At 37.6% G+C, this 23,836-nt stretch overlaps 46 non-coding genes across 46 annotated transcripts; 11 read left to right on the top strand and 35 right to left on the bottom strand.

Annotated features, from left to right (window-relative positions):
- Window positions 1–12: 12 nt before the first annotated feature.
- On the bottom strand, window positions 13–84 carry Trnat-agu (transfer RNA threonine (anticodon AGU)). Its single transcript has one exon. It is a non-coding gene; the product is annotated as a tRNA-Thr (tRNA).
- Window positions 85–414: 330 nt separating this feature from the next.
- Trnal-caa (transfer RNA leucine (anticodon CAA)) lies at window positions 415–534 on the top strand. Its single transcript has 2 exons — window positions 415–452; window positions 489–534. It is a non-coding gene; the product is annotated as a tRNA-Leu (tRNA).
- A 198-nt stretch (window positions 535–732) lies between these two features.
- Window positions 733–872, bottom strand: LOC149723408 (U4 spliceosomal RNA). Its single transcript, XR_016386992.1, has one exon. It is a non-coding gene; the product is annotated as a U4 spliceosomal RNA (small nuclear RNA).
- A 482-nt stretch (window positions 873–1,354) lies between these two features.
- Window positions 1,355–1,426, bottom strand: Trnat-ugu (transfer RNA threonine (anticodon UGU)). Its single transcript has one exon. It is a non-coding gene; the product is annotated as a tRNA-Thr (tRNA).
- Window positions 1,427–1,475: 49 nt separating this feature from the next.
- Trnat-ugu (transfer RNA threonine (anticodon UGU)) lies at window positions 1,476–1,547 on the bottom strand. The gene has a single exon. It is a non-coding gene; the product is annotated as a tRNA-Thr (tRNA).
- A 171-nt stretch (window positions 1,548–1,718) lies between these two features.
- Window positions 1,719–1,790, bottom strand: Trnat-agu (transfer RNA threonine (anticodon AGU)). Its single transcript has one exon. It is a non-coding gene; the product is annotated as a tRNA-Thr (tRNA).
- Window positions 1,791–2,117: 327 nt separating this feature from the next.
- Trnal-caa (transfer RNA leucine (anticodon CAA)) lies at window positions 2,118–2,237 on the top strand. The gene is made up of 2 exons: window positions 2,118–2,155; window positions 2,192–2,237. It is a non-coding gene; the product is annotated as a tRNA-Leu (tRNA).
- Window positions 2,238–2,435: 198 nt separating this feature from the next.
- On the bottom strand, window positions 2,436–2,575 carry LOC149723403 (U4 spliceosomal RNA). The gene has a single exon (XR_016387020.1). It is a non-coding gene; the product is annotated as a U4 spliceosomal RNA (small nuclear RNA).
- Window positions 2,576–3,059: 484 nt separating this feature from the next.
- Trnat-ugu (transfer RNA threonine (anticodon UGU)) lies at window positions 3,060–3,131 on the bottom strand. The gene has a single exon. It is a non-coding gene; the product is annotated as a tRNA-Thr (tRNA).
- A 171-nt stretch (window positions 3,132–3,302) lies between these two features.
- On the bottom strand, window positions 3,303–3,374 carry Trnat-agu (transfer RNA threonine (anticodon AGU)). The gene has a single exon. It is a non-coding gene; the product is annotated as a tRNA-Thr (tRNA).
- A 330-nt stretch (window positions 3,375–3,704) lies between these two features.
- On the top strand, window positions 3,705–3,824 carry Trnal-caa (transfer RNA leucine (anticodon CAA)). The gene is made up of 2 exons: window positions 3,705–3,742; window positions 3,779–3,824. It is a non-coding gene; the product is annotated as a tRNA-Leu (tRNA).
- A 198-nt stretch (window positions 3,825–4,022) lies between these two features.
- On the bottom strand, window positions 4,023–4,162 carry LOC149723399 (U4 spliceosomal RNA). The gene has a single exon (XR_016387004.1). It is a non-coding gene; the product is annotated as a U4 spliceosomal RNA (small nuclear RNA).
- A 616-nt stretch (window positions 4,163–4,778) lies between these two features.
- Trnat-agu (transfer RNA threonine (anticodon AGU)) lies at window positions 4,779–4,850 on the bottom strand. Its single transcript has one exon. It is a non-coding gene; the product is annotated as a tRNA-Thr (tRNA).
- A 330-nt stretch (window positions 4,851–5,180) lies between these two features.
- Window positions 5,181–5,300, top strand: Trnal-caa (transfer RNA leucine (anticodon CAA)). Its single transcript has 2 exons — window positions 5,181–5,218; window positions 5,255–5,300. It is a non-coding gene; the product is annotated as a tRNA-Leu (tRNA).
- Window positions 5,301–5,498: 198 nt separating this feature from the next.
- On the bottom strand, window positions 5,499–5,638 carry LOC149723396 (U4 spliceosomal RNA). Its single transcript, XR_016387005.1, has one exon. It is a non-coding gene; the product is annotated as a U4 spliceosomal RNA (small nuclear RNA).
- Window positions 5,639–6,122: 484 nt separating this feature from the next.
- On the bottom strand, window positions 6,123–6,194 carry Trnat-ugu (transfer RNA threonine (anticodon UGU)). Its single transcript has one exon. It is a non-coding gene; the product is annotated as a tRNA-Thr (tRNA).
- Window positions 6,195–6,365: 171 nt separating this feature from the next.
- On the bottom strand, window positions 6,366–6,437 carry Trnat-agu (transfer RNA threonine (anticodon AGU)). The gene has a single exon. It is a non-coding gene; the product is annotated as a tRNA-Thr (tRNA).
- Window positions 6,438–6,761: 324 nt separating this feature from the next.
- On the top strand, window positions 6,762–6,881 carry Trnal-caa (transfer RNA leucine (anticodon CAA)). The gene is made up of 2 exons: window positions 6,762–6,799; window positions 6,836–6,881. It is a non-coding gene; the product is annotated as a tRNA-Leu (tRNA).
- A 214-nt stretch (window positions 6,882–7,095) lies between these two features.
- Trnat-ugu (transfer RNA threonine (anticodon UGU)) lies at window positions 7,096–7,167 on the bottom strand. Its single transcript has one exon. It is a non-coding gene; the product is annotated as a tRNA-Thr (tRNA).
- A 171-nt stretch (window positions 7,168–7,338) lies between these two features.
- On the bottom strand, window positions 7,339–7,410 carry Trnat-agu (transfer RNA threonine (anticodon AGU)). Its single transcript has one exon. It is a non-coding gene; the product is annotated as a tRNA-Thr (tRNA).
- A 330-nt stretch (window positions 7,411–7,740) lies between these two features.
- Trnal-uaa (transfer RNA leucine (anticodon UAA)) lies at window positions 7,741–7,860 on the top strand. The gene is made up of 2 exons: window positions 7,741–7,778; window positions 7,815–7,860. It is a non-coding gene; the product is annotated as a tRNA-Leu (tRNA).
- A 198-nt stretch (window positions 7,861–8,058) lies between these two features.
- On the bottom strand, window positions 8,059–8,198 carry LOC149723389 (U4 spliceosomal RNA). The gene has a single exon (XR_016386990.1). It is a non-coding gene; the product is annotated as a U4 spliceosomal RNA (small nuclear RNA).
- Window positions 8,199–8,681: 483 nt separating this feature from the next.
- Window positions 8,682–8,753, bottom strand: Trnat-ugu (transfer RNA threonine (anticodon UGU)). Its single transcript has one exon. It is a non-coding gene; the product is annotated as a tRNA-Thr (tRNA).
- Window positions 8,754–8,927: 174 nt separating this feature from the next.
- On the bottom strand, window positions 8,928–8,999 carry Trnat-agu (transfer RNA threonine (anticodon AGU)). Its single transcript has one exon. It is a non-coding gene; the product is annotated as a tRNA-Thr (tRNA).
- A 332-nt stretch (window positions 9,000–9,331) lies between these two features.
- Trnal-caa (transfer RNA leucine (anticodon CAA)) lies at window positions 9,332–9,451 on the top strand. The gene is made up of 2 exons: window positions 9,332–9,369; window positions 9,406–9,451. It is a non-coding gene; the product is annotated as a tRNA-Leu (tRNA).
- Window positions 9,452–9,649: 198 nt separating this feature from the next.
- LOC149723385 (U4 spliceosomal RNA) lies at window positions 9,650–9,789 on the bottom strand. Its single transcript, XR_016387018.1, has one exon. It is a non-coding gene; the product is annotated as a U4 spliceosomal RNA (small nuclear RNA).
- Window positions 9,790–10,273: 484 nt separating this feature from the next.
- On the bottom strand, window positions 10,274–10,345 carry Trnat-agu (transfer RNA threonine (anticodon AGU)). The gene has a single exon. It is a non-coding gene; the product is annotated as a tRNA-Thr (tRNA).
- Window positions 10,346–10,675: 330 nt separating this feature from the next.
- On the top strand, window positions 10,676–10,795 carry Trnal-caa (transfer RNA leucine (anticodon CAA)). The gene is made up of 2 exons: window positions 10,676–10,713; window positions 10,750–10,795. It is a non-coding gene; the product is annotated as a tRNA-Leu (tRNA).
- A 198-nt stretch (window positions 10,796–10,993) lies between these two features.
- LOC149723382 (U4 spliceosomal RNA) lies at window positions 10,994–11,133 on the bottom strand. The gene has a single exon (XR_016387008.1). It is a non-coding gene; the product is annotated as a U4 spliceosomal RNA (small nuclear RNA).
- Window positions 11,134–11,617: 484 nt separating this feature from the next.
- Window positions 11,618–11,689, bottom strand: Trnat-ugu (transfer RNA threonine (anticodon UGU)). The gene has a single exon. It is a non-coding gene; the product is annotated as a tRNA-Thr (tRNA).
- A 171-nt stretch (window positions 11,690–11,860) lies between these two features.
- On the bottom strand, window positions 11,861–11,932 carry Trnat-agu (transfer RNA threonine (anticodon AGU)). Its single transcript has one exon. It is a non-coding gene; the product is annotated as a tRNA-Thr (tRNA).
- A 5,773-nt stretch (window positions 11,933–17,705) lies between these two features.
- On the top strand, window positions 17,706–17,825 carry Trnal-caa (transfer RNA leucine (anticodon CAA)). Its single transcript has 2 exons — window positions 17,706–17,743; window positions 17,780–17,825. It is a non-coding gene; the product is annotated as a tRNA-Leu (tRNA).
- A 198-nt stretch (window positions 17,826–18,023) lies between these two features.
- LOC149723378 (U4 spliceosomal RNA) lies at window positions 18,024–18,163 on the bottom strand. Its single transcript, XR_016387007.1, has one exon. It is a non-coding gene; the product is annotated as a U4 spliceosomal RNA (small nuclear RNA).
- Window positions 18,164–18,647: 484 nt separating this feature from the next.
- Window positions 18,648–18,719, bottom strand: Trnat-ugu (transfer RNA threonine (anticodon UGU)). Its single transcript has one exon. It is a non-coding gene; the product is annotated as a tRNA-Thr (tRNA).
- A 171-nt stretch (window positions 18,720–18,890) lies between these two features.
- On the bottom strand, window positions 18,891–18,962 carry Trnat-agu (transfer RNA threonine (anticodon AGU)). The gene has a single exon. It is a non-coding gene; the product is annotated as a tRNA-Thr (tRNA).
- A 648-nt stretch (window positions 18,963–19,610) lies between these two features.
- Window positions 19,611–19,750, bottom strand: LOC149723375 (U4 spliceosomal RNA). The gene has a single exon (XR_016387001.1). It is a non-coding gene; the product is annotated as a U4 spliceosomal RNA (small nuclear RNA).
- Window positions 19,751–20,234: 484 nt separating this feature from the next.
- On the bottom strand, window positions 20,235–20,306 carry Trnat-ugu (transfer RNA threonine (anticodon UGU)). Its single transcript has one exon. It is a non-coding gene; the product is annotated as a tRNA-Thr (tRNA).
- A 171-nt stretch (window positions 20,307–20,477) lies between these two features.
- On the bottom strand, window positions 20,478–20,549 carry Trnat-agu (transfer RNA threonine (anticodon AGU)). The gene has a single exon. It is a non-coding gene; the product is annotated as a tRNA-Thr (tRNA).
- Window positions 20,550–20,879: 330 nt separating this feature from the next.
- On the top strand, window positions 20,880–20,999 carry Trnal-caa (transfer RNA leucine (anticodon CAA)). Its single transcript has 2 exons — window positions 20,880–20,917; window positions 20,954–20,999. It is a non-coding gene; the product is annotated as a tRNA-Leu (tRNA).
- Window positions 21,000–21,197: 198 nt separating this feature from the next.
- Window positions 21,198–21,337, bottom strand: LOC149723371 (U4 spliceosomal RNA). The gene has a single exon (XR_016387000.1). It is a non-coding gene; the product is annotated as a U4 spliceosomal RNA (small nuclear RNA).
- A 484-nt stretch (window positions 21,338–21,821) lies between these two features.
- On the bottom strand, window positions 21,822–21,893 carry Trnat-ugu (transfer RNA threonine (anticodon UGU)). Its single transcript has one exon. It is a non-coding gene; the product is annotated as a tRNA-Thr (tRNA).
- Window positions 21,894–22,064: 171 nt separating this feature from the next.
- Trnat-agu (transfer RNA threonine (anticodon AGU)) lies at window positions 22,065–22,136 on the bottom strand. Its single transcript has one exon. It is a non-coding gene; the product is annotated as a tRNA-Thr (tRNA).
- Window positions 22,137–22,466: 330 nt separating this feature from the next.
- On the top strand, window positions 22,467–22,586 carry Trnal-caa (transfer RNA leucine (anticodon CAA)). The gene is made up of 2 exons: window positions 22,467–22,504; window positions 22,541–22,586. It is a non-coding gene; the product is annotated as a tRNA-Leu (tRNA).
- Window positions 22,587–22,784: 198 nt separating this feature from the next.
- LOC149723367 (U4 spliceosomal RNA) lies at window positions 22,785–22,924 on the bottom strand. Its single transcript, XR_016386999.1, has one exon. It is a non-coding gene; the product is annotated as a U4 spliceosomal RNA (small nuclear RNA).
- Window positions 22,925–23,408: 484 nt separating this feature from the next.
- Trnat-ugu (transfer RNA threonine (anticodon UGU)) lies at window positions 23,409–23,480 on the bottom strand. Its single transcript has one exon. It is a non-coding gene; the product is annotated as a tRNA-Thr (tRNA).
- A 171-nt stretch (window positions 23,481–23,651) lies between these two features.
- Window positions 23,652–23,723, bottom strand: Trnat-agu (transfer RNA threonine (anticodon AGU)). Its single transcript has one exon. It is a non-coding gene; the product is annotated as a tRNA-Thr (tRNA).
- Between the last annotated feature and the right edge of the window lie 113 nt (window positions 23,724–23,836).

Raw genomic sequence — 23,836 nt, 5'->3', positions numbered from 1 at the left:
CTGATGATAAGAAGGCACCACTGGGGATCGAACCCAGGATCTCCTGTTTACTAGACAGGCGCTTTACCACTAAGCCATGGCGCCGATGATCGTTGACATGCAACATTCAAATTTCAACTCAAATAAAATATACCTGATATTTTTATAACGGTGCAAGAATACTATCACGCTTAACATACATAAGCAACACTTAATTCAGCTAACCGATCATTAGTTTAAATGTAGATTATTTTGGTTTTAATCCACATGGATGATTTGACAGGCCTCTGGCTTTTTATGCAATTGTATATAGTAACTTAATTTATATGCTGAAACAGTTGAGCTAAAGAAATTTTAAACGTCAATTTAACATTTGCGTTTATTTTTATTTTTTCTCCTTATGGAACACGCCGTATACTCATTCCTTCCAGCGCTGTCAGAATGGCCGAGTGGTCTAAGGCGCCAGACTCAAGAACGTCGTGTTCTTCACCACAATGTGGTGTTGAGTATTCTGGTCTCCGAATGGAGGCGTGGGTTCGAATCCCACTTCTGACACAGGTTTTTAGATCAATTATATGATAATATACATTTGTATGTTTTTCACTTTTATTTGATTGAACACATACTTAGGACATGGAAGCAGTTTTGGGAAAAATCATTATATTGTCACGCGGATTCGACAAACCTCCTGTTTCGAGCTGAATTTTGACAACTAACAGAAGTTCTCAACGCGAGGGAATAATAAGAATAAAGGCTCCTGAGAACCCTTCAGAAATTGCCACAATCGTCGAATTTCACGGCAATCGGGCGGGGTATTGGTAATAGTTTTCAACCAGCAATAATCGCGCCTCGGATAAACCTCATAAGCTACGATACCGCCACTGCGCAAAGCTGACGATAAAAGGTAGAATAATCTTTTGAATCAACACAATGTCCTGTTGTTTGTGGGAAATGAGCCTTCACGGTTATTATCTGCATTCCTCTGTGCCCTTAGAAACCAAAGGAGACCGATAACAATCTGTATGTTCAAGTTTAAAAAGAAGCCTGATTGAAGATATTTTATTCGTTTAAATACTTTCAGCTGTCGATAGTACATATAGAGTTATTGTGTATGTACAGTGTATTACGTCAAAAAGGTTTATGCTGTGTAAAATAAATCTATCTTTAATTTTTTATGTGTTTAAAAAGGCGTGTTAGGTTTCGAAACCTGGAAATTTTACTTACAACACACTGGCTTTTGTCCTAGGCCGTATATAACGTCACTGTAAATACATAATATAATTATTGAATATATCATGAATACTCTATTACGTTCCTACGATTAATTGAAAAAAAGAGAAGCTCTAGCGCAATGTTTGTCTAGAAAGCTTTTAAGAGGCACCACTGGGGATCGAACCCAGGATCTCCTGTTTACAAGACAGGCGCTTTGCCACTAAGCCATGGCGCCGATAAAAAAGAGAAGCTCTAGCGCAATGTTTGTCTAGAAAGCTTTTAAGAGGCACCACTGGGGATCGAACCCAGGATCTCCTGTTTACAAGACAGGCGCTTTGCCACTAAGCCATGGCGCCGATGTTTAAATCCGTTAGTACATTTTAAAATTAACCTAATGCATTGTCGCTGAAAATTATACGTTTGGCGACGCTGCAAATGAAGAAGATGATATTTTAATTGGATTAATAAATGCCCCAACACTGTACTTTTAAATGGGGTTTAAAATATAAAATTAGCTGATGATAAAAAGGCACCACTGGGGATCGAACCCGGGATCTCCTGTTTACTAGACAGGCGCTTTACCACTAAGCCATGGCGCCGATGATCGTTGACATGCAACATTCAAATTTCAACTCAAATAAAATATACCTGATATTTTTATAACGGTGCAAGAATACTATCACGCTTAACATACATAAGCAACACTTAATTCAGCTAACCGATCATTAGCTTAAATGTAGATTATTTTGGTTTTAATCCACATGGATGATTTGACAGGCTTCTGGCTTTTTATGCAATTGTATATAGTAACTTAATTTATATGCTGAAACAGTTGAGCTAAAGAAATTTTAAACGTCAATTTAACATTTGCGTTTATTTTTGTTTTTTCTCCTTATGGAACACGTATACTCATTCCTTCCAGCGCTGTCAGAATGGCCGAGTGGTCTAAGGCGCCAGACTCAAGAACGTCGTGTTCTTCACCACAATGTGGTGTTGAGTATTCTGGTCTCCGAATGGAGGCGTGGGTTCGAATCCCACTTCTGACACAGGTGTTTAGATCAATTATATGATAATATACATTTGTATGTTTTTCACTTTTATTTGATTGAACACATACTTAGGACATGGAAGCAGTTTTGGGAAAAATCATTATATTGTCACGCGGATTCGACAAACCTCCTGTTTCGAGCTGAATTTTGACAACTAATAGAAGTTCACAACGCGAGGGAATAATAAGAATAAAGGCTCCTAAGAACCCTTCAGAAATTGCCACAATCGTCGAATTTCACGGCAATCGGGCGGGGTATTGGTAATAGTTTTCAACTAGCAATAATCGCGCCTCGGATAAACCTCATAAGCTACGATACCGCCACTGCGCAAAGCTGACGATAAAAGGTAGAATAATCTTTTGAATCAACACAATGTCCTGTTGTTTGTGGGAAATGAGCCTTCACGGTTATTATCTGCATTCCTCTGTGCTCTTAGAAACCAAAGGAGACCGATAACAATCTGTATGTTCAAGTTTAAAAAGAAGCCTGATTGAAGATATTTTTTCTTCGTTTAAATACTTTCAACTGTCGATTGTACATATAGAGGTATTGTGTATGTACAGTGTATTACGTCAAAAAGGTTTATGCTGTGTAAAATAAATCTATCTTTAATTTTTTATGTGTTTAAAAAGGCGTATTACGTTTCGAAACCTGGAAATTTTACTTACAACACACTGGCTTTTGTCCTAGGCCGTATATAACGTCACTGTAAATACATAATATAATTATTGAATATATCATGAATACTCTATTACGTTCCTACGATTAATTGAAAAAAAGAGAAGCTCTAGCGCAATGTTTGTCTAGAACGCTATTAAGAGGCACCACTGGGGATCGAACCCAGGATCTCCTGTTTACAAGACAGGCGCTTTGCCACTAAGCCATGGCGCCGATGTTTAAATCTGTTAGTACATTTTAAAATTAACCTAATGCATTGTCGCTGAAAATTATACGTTTGGCGACGCTGCAAATGAAGAAGATGATATTTTAATTGGATTAATAAATGCCCCAACACTGTACTTTTAAATGGGGTTTAAAATATAAATTTAGCTGATGATAAGAAGGCACCACTGGGGATCGAACCCAGGATCTCCTGTTTACTAGACAGGCGCTTTACCACTAAGCCATGGCGCCGATGATCGTTGACATGCAACATTCAAATTTCAACTCAAATAAAATATACCTGATATTTTTATAACGGTGCAAGAATACTATCACGCTTAACATACATAAGCAACACTTAATTCAGCTAACCGATCATTAGTTTAAATGTAGATTATTTTGGTTTTAATCCACATGGATGATTTGACAGGCCTCTGGCTTTTTATGCAATTGTATATAGTAACTTAATTTATATGCTGAAACAGTTGAGCTAAAGAAATTTTAAACGTCAATTTAACATTTGCGTTTATTTTTATTTTTTCTCCTTATGGAACACGCCGTATACTCATTCCTTCCAGCGCTGTCAGAATGGCCGAGTGGTCTAAGGCGCCAGACTCAAGAACGTCGTGTTCTTCACCACAATGTGGTGTTGAGTATTCTGGTCTCCGAATGGAGGCGTGGGTTCGAATCCCACTTCTGACACAGGTTTTTAGATCAATTATATGATAATACACATTTGTATGTTTTTCACTTTTATTTGATTGAACACATACTTAGGACATGGAAGCAGTTTTGGGAAAAATCATTATATTGTCACGCGGATTCGACAAACCTCCTGTTTCGAGCTGAATTTTGACAACTAACAGAAGTTCTCAACGCGAGGGAATAATAAGAATAAAGGCTCCTGAGAACCCTTCAGAAATTGCCACAATCGTCGAATTTCACGGCAATCGGGCGGGGTATTGGTAATAGTTTTCAACCAGCAATAATCGCGCCTCGGATAAACCTCATAAGCTTCGATACCGCCACTGCGCAAAGCTGACGATAAAAGGTAGAATAATCTTTTGAATCAACACAATGTCCTGTTGTTTGTGGGAAATGAGCCTTCACGGTTATTATCTGCATTCCTCTGTGCCCTTAGAAACCAAAGGAGACCGATAACAATCTGTATGTTCAAGTTTAAAAAGAAGCCTGATTGAAGATATTTTATTCGTTTAAATACTTTCAACTGTCGATAGTACATATAGAGGTATTGTGTATGTACAGTGTATTACGTCAAAAAGGTTTATGCTGTGTAAAATAAATCTATCTTTAATTTTTTATGTGTTTAAAAAGGCGTGTTAGGTTTCGAAACCTGGAAATTTTACTTACAACACACTGGCTTTTGTCCTAGGCCGTATATAACGTCACTGTAAATACATAATATAATTATTGAATAAATCATGAATACTCTATTACGTTCCTACGACACTAAGCCATGGCGCCGATGTTTAAATCCGTTAGTACATTTTAAAATTAACCTAATGCATTGTCGCTGAAAATTATACGTTTGGCGACGCTGCAAATGAAGAAGATGATATTTTAATTGGATTAATAAATGCTCCAACACTGTACTTTTAAATGGGGTTTAAAATATAAATTTAGCTGATGATAAAAAGGCACCACTGGGGATCGAACCCAGGATCTCCTGTTTACTAGACATGCGCTTTACCACTAAGCCATGGCGCCGATGATCGTTGACACGCAACATTTAAATTTCAACTCAAATAAAATATACCTGATATTTTTATAACGGTGCAAGAATACTATCACGCTTAACATACATAAGCAACACTTAATTCAGCTAACCGATCATTAGTTTGAATATAGATTATTTTGGTTTTAATCCACATGGATGATTTGACAGGCCTCTGGCTTTTTATGCAATTGTATATAGTAACTTAATTTATATGCTGAAACAGTTGAGCTAAAGAAATTTTAAACGTCAATTTAACATTTGCGTTTATTTTTATTTTTTCTCCTTATGGAACACGCCGTATACTCATTCCTTCGAGCGCAGTCAGAATGGCCGAGTGGTCTAAGGCGCCAGACTCAAGAACGTCGTGTTCTTCACCACAATGTGGTGTTGAATATTCTGGTCTCCGAATGCAGGCGTGGGTTCGAATCCCACTTCTGACACAGGTTTTTAGATCAATTATATGATAATATACATTTGCATGTTTTTCACTTTTATTTGATTGGACTCATACTTAGGACATGGAAGCAGTTTTGGGAAAAATCATTATATTGTCACGCGGATTCGACAAACCTCCTGTTTCGAGCTGAATTTTGACAACTAATAAAAGTTCTCAACGCGAGGGAATAATAAGAATAAAGGCTCCTAACAACCCTTTAGAAATTGCCACAATCGTCGAATTTCACGGCAATTGGGCGGGGTATTGGTAATAGTTTTCAACTAGCAATAATCGCGCCTCGGATAAACCTCATAAGCTACGATACCGCCACTGCGCAAAGCTGACGATAAAAGGTAGAGTAATCTTTTGAATCGACACAATGTCCTGTTGTTTGTGGGAAATGAGCCTTCACGGCTATTATCTGCATTCCTCTGTGCTCTTAGAAACCAAAGGAGACCGATAACAATCTGTATGTTCAAGTTTAAAAAGAAGCCTGATTGAAGATATTTTTTCTTCGTTTAAATACTTTCATCTGTCGATTGTACATATAGAGGTATTGTGTATGTACAGTGTATTACGACAAAAAGGTTTATGCTGTGTAAAATAAATCTATCTTTAATTTTTTATGTGTTTAAAAAGGCGTATTACGTTTCGAAACCTGGACATTTTACTTACAACACACTGGCTTTTGTCCTAGGCCGTATATAACGTTACTGTAAATACATAATATAATTATTGAATATTTCATGAATACTCTATTACGTTCCCACGATTAATTGAAAAAAAGAGAAGCTCTAGCGCAATGTTTGTCTAGAAAGCTTTTAAGAGGCACCACTGGGGATCGAACCCAGGATCTCCTGTTTACAAGACAGGCGCTTTGCCACTAAGCCATGGCGCCGATGTTTAAATCCGTTAGTACATTTTAAAATTAACCTAATGCGTTGTCGCTGAAAATTATACGTTTGGCGACGCTGCAAATGAAGAAGATGATATTTTAATTGGATTAATAAATGCCCCAACACTGTACTTTTAAATGGGGTTTAAAATATAAATTTAGCTGATGATAAAAAGGCACCACTGGGGATCGAACCCAGGATCTCCTGTTTACTAGACAGGCGCTTTACCACTAAGCCATGGCGCCGATGATCGTTGACATGCAACATTCAAATTTCAACTCAAATAAAATATACCTGATATTTTTATAACGGTGCAAGAATACTATCACGCTAAACATACATAAGCAACACTTAATTCAGCTAACCGATCATTAGTTTAAATGTTGATTTTTTTGGTTTTAATCCACATGGATGATTTGACAGGCCTCTGGCTTTTTATGCAATTGTATATAGTAACTTAATTTATATGCTGAAACAGTTGAGCTAAAAAAATTTTAAACGTCAATTTAACATTTGCGTTTATTTTTTCTCCTTATGGAACACGCCGTATACTCATTCTTTCCAGCGCTGTCAGAATGGCCGAGTGGTCTAAGGCGCCAGACTCAAGAACGTCGTGTTCTTCACCACAATGTGGTGTTGAGTGTTCTGGTCTCCGAATGGAGGCGTGGGTTCGAATCCCACTTCTGACACAGGTTTTTAGATCAATTATATGATAATATACATTTGTATGTTTTTCACTTTTATTTGATTGAACACATACTTAGGACATGGAAGCAGTTTTGGGAAAAATCATTATATTGTCACTATAATTATTGAATGTATCATGAATACTCTATTACGTTCCTACGATTAATTGAAAAAAAGAGAAGCTCTAGCGCAATGTTTGTCTAGAAAGCTTTTAAGAGGCACCACTGGGGATCGAACCCAGGATCTCCTGTTTACAAGACAGGCGCTTTGCCACTAAGCCATGGCGCCGATGTTTAAATCCATTAGTACATTTTAAAATTAACCTAATGCAATGTCGCTGAAAATAATACGTTTGGCGACGCTGCAAATGAAGAAGGTGATATTTTAATTGGATTAATAAATGCTCCAACACTATACTTTTAAATGGGGTTTAAAATATAAATTTAGCTGATGATAAAAATGCACCACTGGGTTTCGAACCCAGGATCTCCTGTTTACTAGACAGGCGCTTTACCACTAAGCCATGGCGCCGATGATCGTTGACACGCAACATTCAAATTTCAACTCAAATAAAATATACCTGATATTTTTATAACGGTGCAAGAATACTATCACGCTTAACATACATAAGCAACACTTAATTCAGCTAACCGATCATTAGTTTAAATATAGATTATTTTGGTTTTAATCCACATGGATGATTTGACAGGCCTCTGGCTTTTTATGCAATTGTATATAGTAACTTAATTTATATGCTGAAACAGTTGAGCTAAAGAAATTTTAAACGTCAATTTAACATTTGCGTTTATTTTTATTTTTTCTCCTTATGGAACACGCCGTATACTCATTCCTTCCAGCGCTGTCAGAATGGCCGAGTGGTCTAAGGCGCCAGACTTAAGAACGTCGTGTTCTTCACCACAATGTGGTGTTGAGTATTCTGGTCTCCGAATGGAGGCGTGGGTTCGAATCCCACTTCTGACACAGGTTTTTAGATCAATTATATGATAATATACATTTGTATGTTTTTCACTTTTATTTGATTGAACACATACTTAGGACATGGAAGCAGTTTTGGGAAAAATCATTATATTGTCACGCGGATTCGACAAACCTCCTGTTTCGAGCTGATTTTTGACAACTAACAGAAGTTCTCAACGCGAGGGAATAATAAGAATAAAGGCTCCTGAGAACCCTTCAGAAATTGCCACAATCGTCGAATTTCACGGCAATCGGGCGGGGTATTGGTAATAGTTTTCAACTAGCAATAATCGCGCCTCGGATAAACCTCATAAGCTACGATACCGCCACTGCGCAAAGCTGACGATAAAAGGTAGAATAATCTTTTGAATCGACACAATGTCCTGTTGTTTGTGGGAAATGAGCCTTCACGGCTATTATCTGCATTCCTCTGTGCTCTTAGAAACCAAAGGAGACCGATAACAATCTGTATGTTCGAGTTTAAATAGAAGCCTGATTGAAGATATTTTTCTTCGTTTAAATACTTTCAACTGTCGATAGTATATATAGAGGTATTGTGTATGTACAGTGTATTACGTCAAAAAGGTTTATGCTGTGTAAAATAAATCTATCTTTAATTTTTTATGTGTTTAAAAAGGCGTATTACGTTTCGAAACCTGGAAATTTTACTTACAACACACTGGCTTTTGTCCTAGGCCATATATAACGTCACTGTAAATAGATAATATAATTATTGAATATATCATGAATACTCTATTACGTTCCTACGATTAATTGAAAAAAAGAGAAGCTCTAGCGCAATGTTTGTCTAGAAAGCTTTTAACAGGCACCACTGGGGATCGAACCCAGGATCTCCTGTTTACAAGACAGGCGCTTTGCCACTAAGCCATGGCGCCGATGTTTAAATCCGTTAGTACATTTTAAAATTAACCTAATGCATTGTCGCTGAAAATTATACGTTTGGCGACGCTGCAAATGAAGAAGATGATATTTTAATTGGATTAATAAATGCTCCTCCAACACTGTACTTTTAAATGGGGTTTAAAATATAAATTTAGCTGATGATAAAAAGGCACCACTGGGGATCGAACCCAGGATCTCCTGTTTACTAGACAGGCGCTTTACCACTAAGCCATGGCGCCGATGATCGTTGACATGCAACATTCAAATTTCAACTCAAATAAAATATACCTGATATTTTTATAACAGTGCAAGAATACTATCACGCTTAACATACATAAGCAACACTTAAAATTCAGCTAACCGATCATTAGTTTAAATGTAGATTATTTTGGTTTTAATCCACATGGATGATTTGACAGGCCTCTGGCTTTTTATGCAATTGTATATAGTAACTTAATTTATATGCTGAAACAGTTGAGCTAAAGAAATTTTAAACGTCAATTTAACATTTGCGTTTATTTTTGTTTTTTCTCCTTATGGAACACGCCGTATACTCATTCCTTCCAGCGCTGTCAGAATGGCCGAGTGGTCTAAGGCGCCAGACTCAAGAACGTCGTGTTCTTCACCACAATGTGGTGTTGAGTATTCTGGTCTCCGAATGGAGGCGTGGGTTCGAATACCACTTCTGACACAGGTTTTTAGATCAATTATATGATAATATACATTTGCATGTTTTTCACTTTTATTTGATTGGACACATACTTAGGACATGGAAGCAGTTTTGGGAAAAATCATTATATTGTCACGCGGATTCGACAAACCTCCTGTTTCGAGCTGAATTTTGACAAATAATAGAAGTTCTCAACGCGAGGGAATAATAAGAATAAAGGCTCCTAAGAACCCTTTAGAAATTGCCACAATCGTCGAATTTCACGGCAATTGGGCCGGGTATTGGTAATAGTTTTCAACTAGCAATAATCGCGCCTCGGATAAACCTCATAATCTACGATACCGCCACTGCGCAAAGCTGACGATAAAAGGTAGAGTAATCTTTTGAATCGACACAATGTCCTGTTGTTTGTGGGAAATGAGCCTTTACGGCTATTATCTGCATTCCTCTGTGCTCTTAGAAACCAAAGGAGACCGATAACAATCTGTATGTTCAAGTTTAAAAAGAAGCCTGATTGAAGATATTTTTTCTTCGTTTAAATACTTTCAACTGTCGATTGTACATATAGAGGTATTGTGTATGTACAGTGTATTACGACAAAAAGGTTTATGCTGTGTAAAATAAATCTATCTTTAATTTTTTATGTGTTTAAAAAGGCGTATTACGTTTCGAAACCTGGAAATTTTACTTACAACACACTGGCTTTTGTCCTAGGCCGTATATAACGTCACTGTAAATACATAATATAATTATTGAATATATCATGAATACTCTATTACGTTCCTACGATTAATTGAAAAAAAGAGAAGCTCTAGCGCAATGTTTGTCTAGAACGCTTTTAAGAGGCACCACTGGGGATCGAACCCAGGATCTCCTGTTTACTAGACAGGCGCTTTACCACTAAGCCATGGCGCCGATGATCGTTGACATGCAACATTCAAATTTCAACTCAAATAAAATATACCTGATATTTTTATAACGGTGCAAGAATACTATCACGCTTAACATACATAAGCAACACTTAATTCAGCTAACCGATCATTAGTTTAAATGTAGATTATTTTGGTTTTAATCCACATGGATGATTTGACAGGCCTCTGGCTTTTTATGCAATTGTATATAGTAACTTAATTTATATGCTGAAACAGTTGAGCTAAAGAAATTTTAAACGTCAATTTAACATTTGCGTTTATTTTTGTTTTTTCTCCTTATGGAACACGCCGTATACTCATTCCTTCCAGCGCTGTCAGAATGGCCGAGTGGTCTAAGGCGCCAGACTCAAGAACGTCGTGTTCTTCACCACAATGTGGTGTTGAGTATTCTGGTCTCCGAATGGAGGCGTGGGTTCGAATACCACTTCTGACACAGGTTTTTAGATCAATTATATGATAATATACATTTGCATGTTTTTCACTTTTATTTGATTGGACACATACTTAGGACATGGAAGCAGTTTTGGGAAAAATCATTATATTGTCACGCGGATTCGACAAACCTCCTGTTTCGAGCTGAATTTTGACAAATAATAGAAGTTCTCAACGCGAGGGAATAATAAGAATAAAGGCTCCTAAGAACCCTTTAGAAATTGCCACAATCGTCGAATTTCACGGCAATTGGGCGGGGTATTGGTAATAGTTTTCAACTAGCAATAATCGCGCCTCGGATAAACCTCATAATCTACGATACCGCCACTGCGCAAAGCTGACGATAAAAGGTAGAGTAATCTTTTGAATCGACACAATGTCCTGTTGTTTGTGGGAAATAAGCCTTTACGGCTATTATCTGCATTCCTCTGTGCTCTTAGAAACCAAAGGAGACCGATAACAATCTGTATGTTCAAGTTTAAAAAGAAGCCTGATTGAAGATATTTTTTCTTCGTTTAAATACTTTCAACTGTCGATTGTACATATAGAGGTATTGTGTATGTACAGTGTATTACGACAAAAAGGTTTATGCTGTGTGAAATAAATCTATCTTTAATTTTTTATGTGTTTAAAAAGGCGTATTACGTTTCGAAACCTGGACATTTTACTTACAACACACTGGCTTTTGTCCTAGGCCGTATATAACGTTACTGTAAATACATAATATAATTATTGAATATTTCATGAATACTCTATTACGTTCCCACGATTAATTGAAAAAAAGAGAAGCTCTAGCGCAATGTTTGTCTAGAAAGCTTTTAAGAGGCACCACTGGGGATCGAACCCAGGATCTCCTGTTTACAAGACAGGCGCTTTGCCACTAAGCCATGGCGCCGATGTTTAAATCCGTTAGTACATTTTAAAATTAACCTAATGCATTGTCGCTGAAAATTATACGTTTGGCGACCCTGCAAATGAAGAAGATGATATTTTAATTGGATTAATAAATGCCCCAACACTGTACTTTTAAATGGGGTTTAAAATATAAATTTAGCTGATGATAAAAAGGCACCACTGGGGATCGAACCCAGGATCTCCTGTTTACTAGACAGGCGCTTTACCACTAAGCCATGGCGCCGATGATCGTTGACATGCAACATTCAAATTTCAACTCAAATAAAATATACCTGATATTTTTATAACGGTGCAAGAATACTATCACGCTTAACATACATAAGCAACACTTAATTCAGCTAACCGATCATTAGTTTAAATGTAGATTATTTTGGTTTTAATCCACATGGATGATTTGACAGGCCTCTGGCTTTTTATGCAATTGTATATAGTAACTTAATTTATATGCTGAAACAGTTGAGCTAAAGAAATTTTAAATTATTATTATTATTATTATTACATTTTGGTGCATTTAACCTTTCGGTTTTTTACACCGAATACATGACAGTAAATTGTACAAAAGCTTGACGATAACGGAAAAAGGGAATTTAGTCTACTTTTTGGTGATAGGTTTTGGCGAAAGCAATATACCGGTAAAATGACAGTAATTCATTACTTTAACAGTAAATATATCATCATTGGTTTGTCTATGTTCAGAACAATTTGTACGAGTCAATAACATTTAAGAAAACAACAATAGAAATAAATAAATAGTAATCAGGTGATCTTGTTTCTAAAGACGATTTAATGCTCTAAAAAAGGAAATAGTATGTTTAATAAGGGCGTTGTCAGTTAGCAGTGTGTTAAAATTATAAGAAAGTTTCATTTCAAAACATAATGTTTTTAACATAGCTGTTACGTTTGCGGTGTTAATACAGGAAATTAATAAATGTTCAGCTGTCTCGTTGACGTTGCATCTTGGGCATTGTCCATTTTCATGGAGGCCGATTCGGCTTAGGTGCCCATTCAGGCGATTATGCCCAGTGAGTAATCGAGAGTAGATAACTTCTTCAATTCGAGAGTCCATTTGCTTTAAGTCGTTGTTACTTGGCAGTTTTGGGAAAATGTTTTTCATTGCAGTGTTTTGATTGTTTTGTACGTAATACTCACAAAATTTAGTTCGGAGGTTAACTTGTGAGGTATAAATGCAGTCAGTTAGAGCCGTAGTGAAAACATCGCAATGGTTGGTCTTTGCCGATTTCTTTGCATTTTGGTCAGATTCCTCATTGCCTGGTATACCACAGTGACTTGGGACCCAGAGAATTTTGATGTTCATTTGTCTGTTTAAAATATTGAATATTAGTTCAAGAATCTCATTAAGAATAAAGTTTTTAGAGTGGCGCCGTTGTGCGATGGATGTGATTGCATTCAGGCAGTCACATATAATTAGGTAGGAATTATGTGTTTCTTTAGAGTTTACATGTTTTAATGCCATCATGATTGCATATAATTCGCATGAATACGCCGAGTACGACTTGTGCAGAGATGAAGACGATGTGTAACCTTCACTTGGAATTATAAAGGAACATCCACATCCAGATTCTTGTTTTGACCCATCGCAGTATATTTGCGTATATCCTTGGTAATACGTTGCAATCCTCTCGACGAAGAGACTTTGTTTTCGTTCGTTGGATATGTCTTTGTCTACCAGTGGCGCTAGATAGGTGTCACAGAATTCTTCAGAGATTTCCCACATTGGCGAAGTGAAAGGTTGGATTAGCCCGACAGGTGTTTCGGTTGGGAATTCCTCTGTAACTTGCAGAAATGAAGATTCACTAGTCGAAGCCCGTAGTAGTGTGCTCGAATTGTGGCGATTTGGTGGGAATGATAGTAGCTTGAGCTTGTATTTTAGACAAGCGTTCTGGTATCGAATGTAAACTGGTGGTTCCTGGCACAATGCTTGCAAACAAACAATTGGTGTGCTGATCATACTTCCAGTGGCCAGCCGCAAACATTTGTTTTGTACGGTTTGTATTACGCTTCTATTTGAGGAAGAGGCAGAGAAATATGCTTCGATTCCATACTCAATGACGGGGCGTATCGAAGCTCGGTATATGGCAAGCAAGGCTGATTTTTGCGCTCCCCATTTCGATCTGCAAAGAATATGTAGTAGATTAATTCGTCTCAGGCATTTACATCGAATGTATGTTATGTGTGATTTGTATGTTAGTCGTTTATCAAATATTACGCCAAGATATTTAAATTCTGTAACATATGTAATACTGTTTCCGTAGAGTGTTATCTTCATATCTGGCAGTTTCCGCTTGTTTGTGAACAATAGAGCTTTGGTTTTGGTGTGAGAAAACTTGATTCCCCATTGTTGGCTCCAAACGTTGATGACGTTTAAGGCGTATTGGATTTTCGTTTTGAGACACTTGAGTTGCTTGCTTTCAATCCATATTGCACAGTCGTCGGCGTATAGTGCGTGTTTGCTTGTCACAGGCAGTTGATTGGACAAGTCATTAATCATAATATTAAATAGTATGGGGCTTAAAACACTACCTTGTGGAACTCCGTTTTCCATGGTGAAGATATCGGAAAGTTCATTGTTCAGTTTGACTTGGAACGTGCGATTTGATAAGAATGAAGATATGAAATGAAGCATTCGACCAGTAATTCCAATGGCATGAAGCTTGTATATAAGACCCTCGTTCCACACCATGTCATAAGCTTTTTCGATGTCAAGAAACACACAGAGAACTGAAGAGCGATTTGCCATGGCACACTGCACGTCATTGTGAAGGTGAAGTATGTGGTCGGTGGTAGATCGTCTACTTTTAAATCCACTTTGTGACTTATGGATTACGTTTTCCTTTTCCAGAAACCAATTTAATCTACGGAGTACGAGTCTTTCCATAATTTTGCACATGCTTGACGTAAGGGATATTGGTCGATAAGACGAAGCAGTATTCTTTGGCTTCCCGGGCTTTAACAGAGGTATAACTACCGAGTGCTTCCAGTTTGATGGTATGGTCCCAGATATCCAAATATTGTTGATCAATTGTAATAATATTGTCAGGCTTGAAGCGGGAAGTTGTACAAGCATTTGGTAAGGAATTCCATCTATTCCAGGAGAAGTATTTTTCTTGTGCGCTATGCTTCTTATACATTGTTCGAGTTCAGCTATGGTGAATGCTTTATTAAGCGGTGATGAAAGGTTATCTGAAGGTAAACCTTTTAGTTGCGGAATTGCCAGATCTATAGCTCTTTTCCGACCTTCGCGGAAATTAGCAGAATAATTGCAGTTGCTGCCAATGCGTTGAAAATGTGCGGCTAGATAGTTTGAGCTGTTAATACCTGGGTCTCTCTGATTACCATCAGTAGCGGTAAACGATGGTTTTACAGACATGTTTCGATTTCCGAACATAGATTTTGCCATGTTCCATACAGGGGTGAGTTTTGTGCAGCCGGATAGTGAGTTACAGAATTTTTTCCAAGATTGTTGTTTTTTGAAGATTATAAGTTTTCTGGCAATGGCCCGCCTTCTTTTGAATTCAATGGCGTCCTTAGAAGAGTATGAACTTTTAAAAGCTTGCCAAGCTTTGTTTTTCGCTTGAATTGCTGCTTTACAATCATCATCCCACCAAGGGACTGGATTGCGGCGAGACGGCTTGGTTTTTGGAATAGTTGCGTTGGCGGCTTTAACGACAGCATTGGAGAGACCATCGCAGAACTCCTGTACGTCATTGCTGACTAAATCTTGCTTTATTAAGTTGTTGCACATGGTTTTGTAGGCTTCCCAATCCGCCTTGGACAGACACCACCGAGGCGTGAAGTTTGTAGATCGTTCGACAATCCAATTTAATGTGACCTCTACAAGTAAGTGGTCGCTACCGAACAAGTTGTCAGAGACATTAACGAATGTTCTTCCTGCAATATCGCTAGTGGCTATTGTTAAATCCAGAAGAGAGCCACTTGACCGATCGTTGGGGTTCATTGATACTCTTGTGTGCGTATCACAGTTTAACAAAACCATTTGGGATGCTTGTAGGAAGTCGACAATACCAGCGCCTATCGTGTTGCACTGTGATGATTTCCACATCGAGTGGTGTGCATTAAAATCTCCCACAATGATTGCTCGGTTCTTTAACGCTCCAAGTAGATCAAGGAAGTGCGACTCGTGAACACTCGCTGCAGGTGGAATATATATGTTCACAACGGTGATACCACTTACCGAGACTACAATATGTTCTACGTCTTTATGAACATTGCGGAGATTAACATTTGTAAAACTAAGTGAGTCTTTAATCCAGATAGCAACACCTCCTCCACGTCGATCAAGCCTATCCTTTCTGATAAAACTATAACCCGGGAGAGAAACGGTATATTTTGGAGTTAGGTGTGTTTCTTGTAAACAAATAAGGTCGGGGCGGTTGTGTCCTTTGTAAACAAATTGTTTTAGTTCGGGTAGTTTTCGGTATATGCTTCGGCAGTTCCAATGCCATATTATTAGATTTTTGTTCTTCATACTGAATGCGATTGTTGGGGTTCCATGGTGTCAGAATGAGTCTGTTGAATTTTTGGTGAGATTTCTCCGAAGTAGGCTTTACATGTATTTTGAACGTCCAAGCATAGGTTTGTTACATCGTTATTGACTAATGCAGTAGTGATTAGTGCAATCATATCTTTCATAAAGCGGGACAATGTCTGAGCCGTTACGATGATACTGTGGTCGTTGTTCGATATGGGTTGGCTTTTTGGTACAGAAGTCCTGATATGATTTGGGCTAGGTTGATTAGACGTTGATACAATCTGCGGGAGGGATATTGACTGAAGAGGTGGAAAATCATTTCGCGAATAAGATACTTCGTGAACTGATGGACGAACAGTCGGAGCTTGTGCCAAGTTCAGCTTTGTGACAGCATCCTTGTAACTAAGCTTTTCGTTGACAATGTATTGCTTAATTTGAATTTCTCGTTTGTAGTTCGGGCAGCCTTTGTATGCTGCGCTGTGATCTCCTTGGCAATTACAGCAGCGAGTTTCAGCAGTGCATTTTTTATACTCATGGTCGCCGCCACACTTTGCGCATCGAATCTTTGATCGGCAGAACTTCGATATGTGGCCGAATCTATTACAATTAAAACATCTTAACGGTGGGGGATTGTATGCGACGGTATTGAAACGAATGTATCCGATTGTTAAATATTGTGGGAAGTTATTAGTTGTTAGTTGCAAAAGAACCGAAGTGGTGGCTGTTAGGTTTCCATCCCTTTTTACAAAAAAGCGCTTTGCGAACACTACCCCGAAGTCTGATAAACTCGAGGCAATCTCGTCATCAGTAAGGTCGCGCGGCACTTGCTTAATCACACACTTGCAGCCTGTGAATGGTTTATACGCTTGAACGCAGATGTCAATGCTGGTGGTTTCGTTTTGTAAGCATTTTAAAGCAAGTGCTTTTACTCGTTGGCCATTGTTTACACACCTTAATAATAAATCTCCAGATCTCAGTACTTTAATATCGCGATATTCTCCAATCGACGCAATGATAAGCTTATTAATAAGTAGTGGACTAAATGCTCTCAATTGCTTTTCGACACCATGCAAAATAACTTTCAATTCTTGTTGTTCATTGTGTAGATCAGAAGACATACATCCATCTCGAGGGCGTTTAACACCTCTAGCTTCTGTATCTAACGATTTATTCCCAATTGTAGCCAATTCAGAGATTGCAGATACATCCATTTCCATATTCTAATATTAAATTATACAAACAAATACTTCAAAACTGTAAGCAGCAACCAATCGCCACAAACTAATCTCTAAGATGTCTTTTAAAGGTATGACAACCTGCCTAGCAATCCAACTACCAAGGCGCTTGCTTCACGCAGCGAAAAGACGTCCGTACTGCACGACAGCAGAACGCGAATGAAGAAATTTTAAACGTCAATTTAACATTTGCGTTTATTTTTGTTTTTTCTCCTTATGGAACACGCCGTATACTCATTCCTTCCAGCGCTGTCAGAATGGCCGAGTGGTCTAAGGCGCCAGACTCAAGAACGTCGTGTTCTTCACCACAATGTGGTGTTGAGTATTCTGGTCTCCGAATGGAGGCGTGGGTTCGAATCCCACTTCTCACACAGGTTTTTAGATCAATTATATGATAATATACATTTGTATGTTTTTCACTTTTATTTGATTGAACACATACTTAGGACATGGAAGCAGTTTTGGGAAAAATCATTATATTGTCACGCGGATTCGACAAACCTCCTGTTTCGAGCTGAATTTTGACAAATAATAGAAGTTCTCAACGCGAGGGAATAATAAGAATAAAGGCTCCTAAGAACCCTTTAGAAATTGCCACAATCGTCGAATTTCACGGCAATTGGGCGGGGTATTGGTAATAGTTTTCAACTAGCAATAATCGCGCCTCGGATAAACCTCATAATCTACGATACCGCCACTGCGCAAAGCTGACGATAAAAGGTAGAGTAATCTTTTGAATCGACACAATGTCCTGTTGTTTGTGGGAAATAAGCCTTTACGGCTATTATCTGCATTCCTCTGTGCTCTTAGAAACCAAAGGAGACCGATAACAATCTGTATGTTCAAGTTTAAAAAGAAGCCTGATTGAAGATATTTTTTCTTCGTTTAAATACTTTCAACTGTCGATTGTACATATAGAGGTATTGTGTATGTACAGTGTATTACGACAAAAAGGTTTATGCTGTGTAAAATAAATCTATCTTTAATTTTTTATGTGTTTAAAAAGGCGTATTACGTTTCGAAACCTGGAAATTTTACTTACAACACACTGGCTTTTGTCCTAGGCCGTATATAACGTCACTGTAAATACATAAAATAATTATTGAATATTTCATGAATACTCTATTACGTTCCCACGATTAATTGAAAAAAAGAGAAGCTCTAGCGCAATGTTTGTCTAGAAAGCTTTTAAGAGGCACCACTGGGGATCGAACCCAGGATCTCCTGTTTACAAGACAGGCGCTTTGCCACTAAGCCATGGCGCCGATGTTTAAATCCGTTAGTACATTTTAAAATTAACCTAATGCATTGTCGCTGAAAATTATACGTTTGGCGACGCTGCAAATGAAGAAGATGATATTTTAATTGGATTAATAAATGCCCCAACACTGTACTTTTAAATGGGGTTTAAAATATAAATTTAGCTGATGATAAAAAGGCACCACTGGGGATCGAACCCAGGATCTCCTGTTTACTAGACAGGCGCTTTACCACTAAGCCATGGCGCCGATGATCGTTGACATGCAACATTCAAATTTCAACTCAAATAAAATATACCTGATATTTTTATAACGGTGCAAGAATACTATCACGCTTAACATACATAAGCAACACTTAATTCAGCTAACCGATCATTAGTTTAAATGTAGATTATTTTGGTTTTAATCCACATGGATGATTTGACAGGCCTCTGGCTTTTTATGCAATTGTATATAGTAACTTAATTTATATGCTGAAACAGTTGAGCTAAAGAAATTTTAAACGTCAATTTAACATTTGCGTTTATTTTTGTTTTTTCTCCTTATGGAACACGCCGTATACTCATTCCTTCCAGCGCTGTCAGAATGGCCGAGTGGTCTAAGGCGCCAGACTCAAGAACGTCGTGTTCTTCACCACAATGTGGTGTTGAGTATTCTGGTCTCCGAATGGAGGCGAGGGTTCGAATACCACTGCTGACACAGGTTTTTAGATCAATTATATGATAATATACATTTGCATGTTTTTCACTTTTATTTGATTGGACACATACTTAGGACATGGAAGCAGTTTTGGGAAAAATCATTATATTGTCACGCGGATTCGACAAACCTCCTGTTTCGAGCTGAATTTTGACAAATAATAGAAGTTCTCAACGCGAGGGAATAATAAGAATAAACGCTCCTAAGAACCCTTCAGAAATTGCCACAATCGTCGAATTTCACGGCAATCGGGCGGGGTATTGGTAATAGTTTTCAACTAGCAATAATCGCGCCTCGGTTAAACCTCATAAGCTTCGATACCGCCACTGCGCAAAGCTGACGATAAAAAGTAGAATAATCTTTTGAATCGACACAATGTCCTGTTGTTTGTGGGAAATGAGCCTTTACGGCTATTATCTGCATTCCTCTGTGCTCTTAGAAACCAAAGGAGACCGATAACAATCTGTATGTTCAAGTTTAAAAAGAAGCCTGATTGAAGATATTTTTTCTTCGTTTAAATACTTTCAACTGTCGATTGTACATATAGAGGTATTGTGTATGTACAGTGTATTACGACAAAAAGGTTTATGCTGTGTAAAATAAATCTATCTTTAATTTTTTATGTGTTTAAAAAGGCGTATTACGTTTCGAAACCTGGAAATTTTACTTACAACACATTGGCTTTTGTCCTAGGCCGTATATAACGTCACTGTAAATACATAAAATAATTATTGAATATTTCATGAATACTCTATTACGTTCCCACGATTAATTGAAAAAAAGAGAAGCTCTAGCGCAATGTTTGTCTAGAAAGCTTTTAAGAGGCACCACTGGGGATCGAACCCAGGATCTCCTGTTTACAAGACAGGCGCTTTGCCACTAAGCCATGGCGCCGATGTTTAAATCCGTTAGTACATTTTAAAATTAACCTAATGCATTGTCGCTGAAAATTATACGTTTGGCGACGCTGCAAATGAAGAAGATGATATTTTAATTGGATTAATAAATGCCCCAACACTGTACTTTTAAATGGGGTTTAAAATATAAATTTAGCTGATGATAAAAAGGCACCACTGGGGATCGAACCCAGGATCTCCTGTTTACTAGACAGGCGCTTTACCACTAAGCCATGGCGCCGATGATCGTTGACATGCAACATTCAAATTTCAACTCAAATAAAATATACCTGATATTTTTATAACGGTGCAAGAATACTATCACGCTTAACATACATAAGCAACACTTAATTCAGCTAACCGATCATTAGTTTAAATGTAGATTATTTTGGTTTTAATCCACATGGATGATTTGACAGGCCTCTGGCTTTTTATGCAATTGTATATAGTAACTTAATTTATATGCTGAAACAGTTGAGCTAAAGAAATTTTAAACGTCAATTTAACATTTGCGTTTATTTTTGTTTTTTCTCCTTATGGAACACGCCGTATACTCATTCCTTCCAGCGCTGTCAGAATGGCCGAGTGGTCTAAGGCGCCAGACTCAAGAACGTCGTGTTCTTCACCACAATGTGGTGTTGAGTATTCTGGTCTCCGAATGGAGGCGAGGGTTCGAATACCACTTCTGACACAGGTTTTTAGATCAATTATATGATAATATACATTTGCATGTTTTTCACTTTTATTTGATTGGACACATACTTAGGACATGGAAGCAGTTTTGGGAAAAATCATTATATTGTCACGCGGATTCGACAAACCTCCTGTTTCGAGCTGAATTTTGACAAATAATAGAAGTTCTCAACGCGAGGGAATAATAAGAATAAACGCTCCTAAGAACCCTTCAGAAATTGCCACAATCGTCGAATTTCACGGCAATCGGGCGGGGTATTGGTAATAGTTTTCAACTAGCAATAATCGCGCCTCGGTTAAACCTCATAAGCTTCGATACCGCCACTGCGCAAAGCTGACGATAAAAAGTAGAATAATCTTTTGAATCGACACAATGTCCTGTTGTTTGTGGGAAATGAGCCTTCACGGCTATTATCTGCATTCCTCTGTGCTCTTAAAAACCAAAGGAGACCGATAAAAATCTGTATGTTCAAATTTAAAAAGAAGCCTGATGGAAGATATTTTTTCTTCGTTTAAATACTTTCAACTGTCGATAGTACATATAGAGGTATTGTGTATGTACAGTGTATTACGTCAAAAAGGTTTATGCTGTGTAAAATAAATCTATCTTTAATTTTTTATGTGTTTAAAAAGGCGTGTTACGTTTCGAAACCTGGAAATTTTACTTACAACACACTGGCTTTTGTCCTAGGCCGTATATAACGTTACTGTAAATACATAATATAATTATTGAATATTTCATGAATACTCTATTACGTTCCCACGATTAATTGAAAAAAAGAGAAGCTCTAGCGCAATGTTTGTCTAGAAAGCTTTTAAGAGGCACCACTGGGGATCGAACCCAGGATCTCCTGTTTACAAGACAGGCGCTTTGCCACTAAGCCATGTCGCCGATGTTTAAATCCGTTAGTACATTTTAAAATTAACCTAATGCATTGTCGCTGAAAATTATACGTTTGGCGACGCTGCAAATGAAGAAGATGATATTTTAATTGGATTAATAAATGCCCCAACACTGTACTTTTAAATGGGGTTTAAAATATAAATTTAGCTGATGATAAGAAGGCACCACTGGGGATCGAACCCAGGATCTCCTGTTTACTAGACAGGCGCTTTACCACTAAGCCATGGCGCCGATGATCGTTGACATGCAACATTCAAATTTCAACTCAAATAAAATATACCTGATATTTTTATAACGGTGCAAGAATACTATCACGCTTAACATACATAAGCAACACTTAATTCAGCTAACCGATCATTAGTTTAAATGTAGATTATTTTGGTTTTAATCCACATGGATGATTTGACAGGCCTCTGGCTTTTTATGCAATTGTATATAGTAACTTAATTTATATGCTGAAACAGTTGAGCTAAAGAAATTTTAAACGTCAATTTAACATTTGCGTTTATTTTTGTTTTTTCTCCTTATGGAACACGCCGTATACTCATTCCTTCCAGCGCTGTCAGAATGGCCGAGTGGTCTAAGGCGCCAGACTCAAGAACGTCGTGTTCTTCACCACAATGTGGTGTTGAGTATTCTGGTCTCCGAATGGAGGCGTGGGTTCGAATCCCACTTCTGACACAGGTTTTTAGATCAATTATATGATAATATACATTTGTATGTTTTTCACTTTTATTTGATTGGACACATACTTAGGACATGGAAGCAGTTTTGGGAAAAATAATTATATTGTCACGCGGATTCGACAAACCTCATGTTTCGAGCTGAATTTTGACAACTAATAGAAGTTCTCAACGCGAGGGAATAATAAGAATAAACGCTCCTAAGAACCCTTCAGAAATTGCCACAATCGTCGAATTTCACGGCAATCGGGCGGGGTATTGGTAATAGTTTTCAACTAGCAATAATCGCGCCTCGGTTAAACCTCATAAGCTTCGATACCGCCACTGCGCAAAGCTGACGATAAAAAGTAGAATAATCTTTTGAATCGACACAATGTCCTGTTGTTTGTGGGAAATGAGCCTTCACGGCTATTATCTGCATTCCTCTGTGCTCTTAAAAACCGAAGGAGACCGATAACAATCTGTATGTTCAAATTTAAAAAGAAGCCTGATGGAAGATATTTTTTCTTCGTTTAAATACTTTCAACTGTCGATTGTACATATAGAGGTATTGTGTATGTACAGTGTATTACGTCAAAAAGGTTTATGCTGTGTAAAATAAATCTATCTTTAATTTTTTATGTGTTTAAAAAGGCGTGTTAGGTTTCGAAACCTGGAAATTTTACTTACAACACACTGGCTTTTGTCCTAGGCCGTATATAACGTTACTGTAAATACATAATATAATTATTGAATATTTCATGAATACTCTATTACGTTCCCACGATTAATTGAAAAAAAGAGAAGCTCTAGCGCAATGTTTGTCTAGAAAGCTTTTAAGAGGCACCATTGGGGATCGAACCCAGGATCTCCTGTTTACAAGACAGGCGCTTTGCCACTAAGCCATGGCGCCGATGTTTAAATCCGTTAGTACATTTTAAAATTAACCTAATGCATTGTCGCTGAAAATTATACGTTTGGCGACGCTGCAAATGAAGAAGATGATATTTTAATTGGATTAATAAATGCCCCAACACTGTACTTTTAAATGGGGTTTAAAATATAAAATTAGCTGATGATAAAAAGGCACCACTGGGGATCGAACCCAGGATCTCCTGTTTACTAGACAGGCGCTTTACCACTAAGCCATGGCGCCGATGATCGTTGACATGCAACATTCAAATTTCAACTCAAATAAAATATACCTGATATTTTTATAACGGTGCAAGAATACTATCACGCTTAACATACATAAGCAACACTTAATTC

The sequence above is a fragment of the Ciona robusta genome, unplaced genomic scaffold (genome assembly GCF_009617815.1).
Source record: "Ciona robusta unplaced genomic scaffold, ASM961781v2 AP042750.1".
Lineage (NCBI taxonomy): Eukaryota > Metazoa > Chordata > Ascidiacea > Phlebobranchia > Cionidae > Ciona > Ciona robusta.
Note: the sequence above shows the minus strand (reverse complement) of the source record. Positions and strands in the feature narration are given on the sequence as shown.